Raw genomic sequence first — 8,627 nt, 5'->3', positions numbered from 1 at the left:
TATCCTTTTTATTTCATTCAAGCAAAATACAGTTATATTATTATTACTATAAAATCATATAATATAAAATAATGGCACATGACTTATATGTATAGACCCATCTAGTCTACTAAATGAACAAGCCTACATCCTATAACAAGGAGCATAGCCAGATAACATACAGTATCTAGTCTACTAAATGAACAAGCCTACAGTCTATATCATAGCCAGATAACATACAGTATCTAGTCTACTAAATGAACAAGTTTACATCCTATATCATAGCCAGATAACATACAGTATCTAGTCTACTAAATTAACACGTCTACAGTCTATATCATAGCCAGATAACATACAGTATCTAGTCTACTAAATGAACAAGCCTACAGTCTATATCATAGCCAGATAACATACAGTATCTAGTCTACTAAATGAACAAGCCTACAGTCTATATCATAGCCAGATAACATACAGTATCTAGTCTACTAAATGAACAAGCCTACAGTCTATATCATAGCCAGATAACATACAGTATCTAGTCTACTAAATGAACAAGTCTACAGCCTATATCATAGCCAGATAACATACAGTATCTAGTCTACTAAATGAACAAGCCTACATCCTATGGCATGGAGCATAGCCAGATAACAGTCAGTAGGCCAACTCATATTCCGTTCTTCTATAATACATGTTTATTTAGATCTGCCTAAAATAAATAATGGATTCATTGTGATGGTGTGTATTAAATTGATTCATCATTTTTTTATGTAGATGTTCCAAAGGTGCTCATCAGTGGTTTGTATGAGGCTGGTAGACAGTGGTTTGTATGAGGCTGGTAGACAGTGGTTTGTATGAGGCTTGTAGACAGTGGTTTGTATGAGGCTGGTAGACAGTGGTTTGTATGAGGGTTGTAGACAGTGGTTTGTATGAGGCTTGTAGACAGTGGTTTGTATGAGGCTTGTAGACAGTGGTTTGTATGAGGGTTGTAGACAGTGGTTTGTATGAGGCTTGTAGACAGTGGTTTGTATGAGGCTTGTAGACAGTGGTTTGTATGAGGCTGGTAGACAGTGGTTTGTATGAGGCTTGTAGACAGTGGTTTGTATGAGGCTTGTAGACAGTAGTTTGTATGAGGCTGGTAGACAGTGGTTTGTATGAGGCTGGTAGACAGTGGTTTGTATGAGGCTTGTAGACAGTGGTTTGTATGAGGCTTGTAGACAGGGGTTTGTATGAGGCTGGTAGACAGTGGTTTGTATGAGGCTTGTAGACAGGGGTTTGTATGAGGCTTGTAGACAGTGGTTTGTATGAGGCTTGTAGACAGTGGTTTGTATGAGGCTTGTAGACAGGGGTTTGTATGAGGCTTGTAGACAGTGGTTTGTATGAGGCTTGTAGACAGTGGTTTGTATGAGGCTTGTAGACAGTGGTTTGTATGAGGCTTGTAGACAGTGGTTTTTATGAGGCTGGTAGACAGGGGTTTGTATGAGGCTTGTAGACAGTGGTTTGTATGAGTCTTGTAGACAGTGGTTTGTATGAGGCTTGTAGACAGTGGTTTGTATGAGGCTTGTAGACAGTGGTTTGTATGAGGCTTGTAGACAGGGGTTTGTATGAGGCTTGTAGACAGGGGTTTGTATGAGGCTTGTAGACAGTGGTTTGTATGAGGCTGGTAGACAGTGGTTTGTATGAGGCTTGTAGACAGTGGTTTGTATGAGGCTTGTAGACAGTGGTTTGTATGAGGCTTGTAGACAGTGGTTTGTATGAGGCTTGTAGACAGGGGTTTGTATGAGGCTTGTAGACAGTGGTTTGTATGAGGCTTGTAGACAGGGGTTTGTATGAGGCTTGTAGACAGTGGTTTGTATGAGGCTTGTAGACAGTGGTTTATATGAGGCTTGTAGACAGTGGTTTGTATGAGGCTGGTAGACAGTGGTTTGTATGAGGCTTGTAGACAGTGGTTTGTATGAGGCTTGTAGACAGTGGTTTGTATGAGGCTTGTAGACAGTGGTTTGTATGAGGCTTGTAGACAGGGGTCTGTATGAGGCTTGTAGACAGTGGTTTGTATGAGGCTTGTAGACAGTGGTTTATATGAGGCTTGTAGACAGTGGTTTGTATGAGGCTGGTAGACAGTGGTTTGTATGAGGCTTGTAGACAATGGTTTGTATGAGGCTGGTAGACAGTGGTTTGTATGAGGCTTGTAGACAGTGGAGGCCTGTAGTTGCTATACGTGTCAATGTTAATTAACAGTAATTTACCTTCAGGTCAGCAGTCTTTTGCATGACAATAACCGTCAGACAAAAAAAATCAAGCTCTAGGTGTGTGTCTGGGTCTCCTACATCATGACAGCTCTAGGTGTGTGTCCAGGTCTCCTACATCATGACTCCACAGCTCTAGGTCTGTGTCTGGGTCTCCTACATCATGACTCCACAGCTCTAGGTCTGTGTCTGGGTCTCCTACATCATGACTCCACAGCTCTAGGTCTGTGTCCAGGTCTCCTACATCATGACTCCACAGCTCTAGGTCTGTGTCTGGGTCTCCTACATCATGACTCCACAGCTCTAGGTCTGTGTCTGGGTCTCCTACATCATGACTCCACAGCTCTAGGTCTGTGTCCAGGTCTCCTACATCATGACTCCACAGCTCTAGGTCTGTGTCTGGGTCTCCTACATCATGACTCCACAGCTCTAGGTCTGTGTCCAGGTCTCCTACATCATGACTCCACAGCTCTAGGTCTGAATCTGGTTGTCCTACATCATGACGCAACAGCTCTAGGTCTGTGTCTGGGTCTCCTACATCATGACTCCACAGCTCTAGGTCTGTGTCTGGGTCTCCTACATCATGACTCCACAGCTCTAGGTCTGTGTCTGGGTCTCCTACATCATGACTCCACAGCTCTAGGTCTGTGTCTGGGTCTCCTACATCATGACTCCACAGCTCTAGGTCTGTGTCTGGGTCTCCTACATCATGACTCCACAGCTCTAGGTCTGTGTCTGGGTCTCCTACATCATGACAGCTCTAGGTCTGTGTCCAGGTCTCCTACATCATGACTCCACAGCTCTAGGCCTGTGTCTGGGTCTCCTACATCATGACTCAACAGCTCTAGGTCTGTGTCTGCGTCTCCTACATCATGACTCAACAGCTCTAGGTCTGTGTCTGGGTCTCCTACATCATGACTCCACAGCTCTAGGTCTGTGTCTGCGTCTCCTACATCATGACTCCACAGCTCTAGGTCTGAATCTGGGTTTCCTAAATCATCCTCTTCCCTCCATGTCCTCCTGGCTGCTGCTGTTCTAAGTGTTCCACTGGCCTGCTGTTGTCATCTGTCCCCCTTTGCTCATCTGAGATGTTTAGATTACATCATATTTGAGGACACATACTTTAAGGGCCTATGTGTTTTTCATGTTTTGTTCTCCTACAATCTAACCACAAATCTGGCCATCTTTTCTCCTCCCTTCCTGACTGCCCTCCCCCTTCCCTTCTCAGTTCAAGTTTGTTTATTATATACACATGATAGACACTGTGGCAGGGTGCCCCCAGTGATGCGTTGGACAGACCGCATCACCCTCTTGTTGTGTTTCGAGGGATGCATGGCTCTCGACATTCGCCTCTCCCGAGTCCGTATGGGAATGATGGGAGTGCAGTGATGGGACAAGACTGTAACTATCAGTTGGATATCACAAAATTGGGGGTAAAAAATAGGATGAACATAGATGTACACAGAATGTAATTTCACTTTATACTGAGTACCTTCACCTTGACAATGTGACACAAACAATGTACTGAACACCGTACCGGTTTCTCAACTCACAATAACTATGGATAGCAGCCGCCACCGATAAACCACACAGAAGAAGGGTCTGGGGCGACAACAGTAGCTAGTTAGCCGTACACCACACAGAAGAAGGGTCTGGGGCGACAACAGTAGCTAGTTAGCCGTACACCACACAGAAGAAGGGGCTGGGGCGACAACGGTAGCTAGTTAGCCGTACACCACACAGAAGAAGGGTCTGGGGCGACAACAGTAGCTAGTTAGCCGTACACCACACAGAAGAAGGGGCTGGGGCAACAACAGTAGCTAGCTAGCCGTACACCACACAGAAGAAGGGGCTGGGGCAACAACAGTAGCTAGTTAGCCGTACACCACACAGAAGAAGGGACTGGGGCAACAACAGTAGCTAGCTAGCCGTACACCACACAGAAGAAGGGGCTGGGGCAACAACAGTAGCTAGTTAGCCGTACACCACACAGAAGAAGGGGCTGGGGCAACAACAGTAGCTAGCTAGCCGTAAACCACACAGAAGAAGGGACTGGGGCGACAACAGTAGCTAGTTAGCCGTACACCACACAGAAGAAGGGACTGGGGCGACAACAGTAGCTAGTTAGCCGTACACCACACAGAAGAAGGGGCTGGGGCAACAACAGTAGCTAGTTAGCTGTACACCACACAGAAGAAGGGGCTGGGGCAACAACAGTAGCTAGTTAGCCGTACACCGGTAAACAGTGTCCTTTGTGCCCACCTGTCGGGCATTGTTCTCCCACTTTTCTGTTAATGAAAGTGAGAGCAGGTAGGCGGGATCGAAGGACACTGTCTTTTAATTAAATCAAACCCGGTCAGGGGCTGGGAAGGTGGGGGGCCTGCACCCTTACAGCAGGTGGGGGGCCTGTCCCCATACAGCAGGTGAGGGGGCTGCGCCCATTTAGCAGGTGGGAGTCCTATCCCCATACAGCCAACAAAAAACTGAGTGCTGGTTTAAACTCTGGTTTGGGCTTGGAACCAATGGGTCATTGGTATGCAGGAACCAATGGGGTCAAAACGTTAGCTAGCTACAACATGTAAAAATTGACCAGAGGTAATTGACATTAGCTAGCTAAAATTAGCCAGCTAGCTAGCAAAATCTTCCTTGATGTTTTTCTCCCGAAAGAATGCAGAACAGGGAATACCACTTAGCAGGAGTTGTTGTGTAAATTTAGTTGTTTTCCAGTAAGTGTTGTTGTGTAGCTACCAGTCTGTCCTGGAATGGAATGTTGATGTGGGTGGTAGTAGTCATGCAGAAGCTATTGATAATAAGAGGCGCAAGCATATTTTCACCTTCAGGTTCCTCCAAGAATCATTTATGATAAGAAAGGTGAAAATATGAAACCATTGATTAGGAAAGGTTAAAATATGAACCCATTGATTAGGAAAGGTTAAAATATGAACCCATTGATTAGGAAAGGTGAAAATATGAACCCATTGATTAGGAAAGGTTAAAATATGAACCCATTGATTAGGAAAGGTTAAAATATGAACCCATTGATTAGGAAAGGTGAAAATATGAACCCATTGATTAGGAAAGGTTAAAATATGAACCCATTGATTAGGAAAGGTTAAAATATGAACCCATTGATTAGGAAAGGTTAAAATATGAACCCATTGATTAGGAAAGGTTAAAATATGAACCCATTGATTAGGAAAGGTTCCCAGAGGAACTCTAAAGATGAAAAGGTTCTTGTAAGAATATTCTTTACATTTCAACTTTCCTAATTGAACCCCTAATTATTTTAATTTTTTAATTACATTTTTTGTTTAACCTTTATTGAACTAGGCAAGTCAGTTAAGAACACATTCTTCTTTACAATGACGGCCTAAACCGGCCAAACCTGGACGAAGCTGGGCCAATTGTGTACTGCCCTATGGGACTCCCAATCACGGCCGGTTGGGATACATTCTGCATTCTTAGTGTGTTCTTCTGAAATAGGCTAGATTTTCTTCATGCCATGTTTGTTTAGACCTGTCTCAGATAAATACTGGAGTTATTGTGATGGTGTCGGCTTTATTACATGGATTTATTAGACTTTTTAAAATGTAGGTGTTCCATAGGTCTGTATCAGTGGCTTGTAGGCTATGTTTGGAATCCAGTAGATGCTAAATGTGTTGATGTTAATTAAGGGTAAATTACCATGAGATTGTCAGTTATTTGCATGACAATCACTGGCTGACAAAATGTCATGACCGACACAGCCCTAGGTGACATCAATAAGGGATCATAGCTTTCACCTGGATTCACCTGGTCAGTCTATGTCATGACCGACACAGCCCTAGGTGACATCAATAAGGGATCATAGCTTTCACCTGGATTCACCTGGTCAGTCTATGTCATGACCGACACAGCCCTAGGTGACATCAATAAGGGATCATAGCTTTCACCTGGATTCACCTGGTCAGTCTATGTCATGACCGACACAGCCCTAGGTGACATCAATAAGGGATCAGAGCTTTCACCTGGATTCACCTGGTCAGTCTATGTAATGGAATAAACAGGTATTCCTAATGTTTTGTACACACAGTGTCTATCATGTGTATATAATAAACAAACTTGAACTGAGAAGGGAAGAGGGAGGGCAGCCAGGAGGGAGGAGAACAGTTGGCTAGATTTGTGTTTAGTTTGTAGGTGAACAAAACATGAAAAATACGTTGGGGCTAGGGGGCAGTTTTGAGAATTTTGAAAAAATATGTGCCCGTTTTTAACTGCCTCCTACACCAACCCAGAAGCTAGGATATGCATATTATTAGTAGATTTGGATAGAAAACACTCTAAAGTTTCCAAAACTGTTTGAATGATGTCTGTGAGTATAACAGAACTCATATGACAGGCAAAACCCTGAGAGAAATCCAACAAGGAAATGAACATCTGGTTCCTGTAGTTTTCTCAAGTCCTTGCCTTTCTGACACACAGTGAGTTAGGACTCAAATAGCACTTCCTAAGGCTTCCACTAGATGTCAACAGTCTTAGAAAGTAGTTTGAGCCTTTTGCGGTAAACACAGACCGAAGGAGAACGCTGGTAATCAGGTGCCCTGAATATCACATCAATTCATAGGGCGCGTTCATGTGAGAAATCCCTTTGCGTTCCAAAACGTTTTTCAAGGCAATGCAAACGTCTGGTTGGAATATTACTGAAGTTTCACGTTCTCAAGGCCCTAAAGATTGATGCTATACAACGTTTGACATGTTTGAACGAACGTAAATATAACTTTTTCTTGACTTTCCGTCGTCACATTTCCCTCGCGCGCGCCCTACATTTTGAGTAGCCTACAGAACGCGCAGACAACATGGAGTTATTTGGACATAAATCATTAACTTTATCGAACAAAACAACATTTGTTGTGGACCTAGGATTCCTGGAAGTGCCTTCTGATGAAGATTATTAAAGGTAAGTGAATATTTCTAATGCTATTTATGAAAATAGATGACTCCAAGATGGCCAGTGTCTATAATTGCCTGCTGTTTTTTTTTCTGACCACAGTACTCAGATTATTGCAAAGTGTGCTTTCCCAGTAAAGTTATTTTGAAATCTGTCAACGCGGTTGCATTCAGGAGATGTTAATCTATAATTCTTTGAATAACAGTTTAATATTTTATCAAGGTTTATGACGAGTATTTTTTAATTTGTTGTGCTGATTCACCGGCATTTTTGGAGGCAAAATATTTTCTGAACATCACGCGCCGATGTAAAATGCTGTTTTTTGATATAAATATGAACTTGATAGAACACAAAATGCATGTATTGTCTAACATAATGTCCTAGGAGTGTCATCTGATGAAGATTGTCAAAGGTTAGTGCTGCATTTTAGCTGGTTTTCTGCTTTTGGTGACGCTTGTCCTTGTATTGAAAATGGCTGTGTGTAATGTTTTGTCAATGTACTGTCCTAACATAATCTAATTTTATGCTTTCGCCGTAAAGCCTTTTTGAAATCGGACAACGTGGTTAGATTAACCTGTTATGGCTAGGGGGCAGTATTTTCACGGATGGATAAAAAACGTACCCGATTTAATCTGGTTACTACTCCTGCCCATTAACTAGAATATGCATATAATTATTGGCTTTGGATAGAAAACACCCTAAAGTTTCTAAAACTGTTTGAATGGTGTCTGTGAGTATAACAGAACTCATATGGCAGGCAAAAACCTGAGAAGATTTCATGCAGGAAGTGGCCTGTCTGACAAGGTGTCGTTCTTCTTGTCTCTGTTTATTGAAGAGTGAGGATCTTAGCTGTCCCGTGACACTTCCTACGGCTGCCATAGGGTCTCAGAAGGCGGCAAAACGCTGAATCGTGGCTTTGCAGGCTCTGGCTGAAACAAAGTAGCGCGTTTGGGTAGTGGCTGGTTACAGTACTGTGAGACTCAGGCTCGTGCCCGCGTCGACCGAAAGCTTTGTTTTCTTTCCTCTGTTTAGCTAAATGGACATTCTCGGTCGGAATATTATCGCTTTTTACGAGAAAAATGGCATAAAAATGGATTTTAAACAGCGGTTGACATGCTTCGAAGTACGGTAATGGAATATTTAGATTTTTTTTGTCACGAATTGCGCCATGCGCGTGACCCTTCTTTACCATTCGGATAGTGTCTGGGACGCACGAACAAAACGCCGCTATTCGGATATAACGATGGATTATTTTGGACCAAACCAACATTTGTTATTGAAGTAGCAGTCCTGGGAGTGCATTCTGACGAAGACAACAAAAGATAATCAAACTTTTATAATAGTAAATCTGATATTGGTGAGTGCTAAACTTGCCGGGTGTCTAAATAGCTAGCCCGTGATGCCTGGGCTATGTACTTAGAATATTGCAAAATGTGCTTTCACCAAAAAGCTATTTTAAAATCGGACATATCGAGTGC

This window comes from Salmo salar, unplaced genomic scaffold, assembly GCF_905237065.1.
Source record: "Salmo salar unplaced genomic scaffold, Ssal_v3.1, whole genome shotgun sequence".
NCBI classification, from domain to species: Eukaryota; Metazoa; Chordata; class Actinopteri; order Salmoniformes; family Salmonidae; genus Salmo; species Salmo salar.
This window is presented reverse-complemented; position numbering follows the sequence as displayed.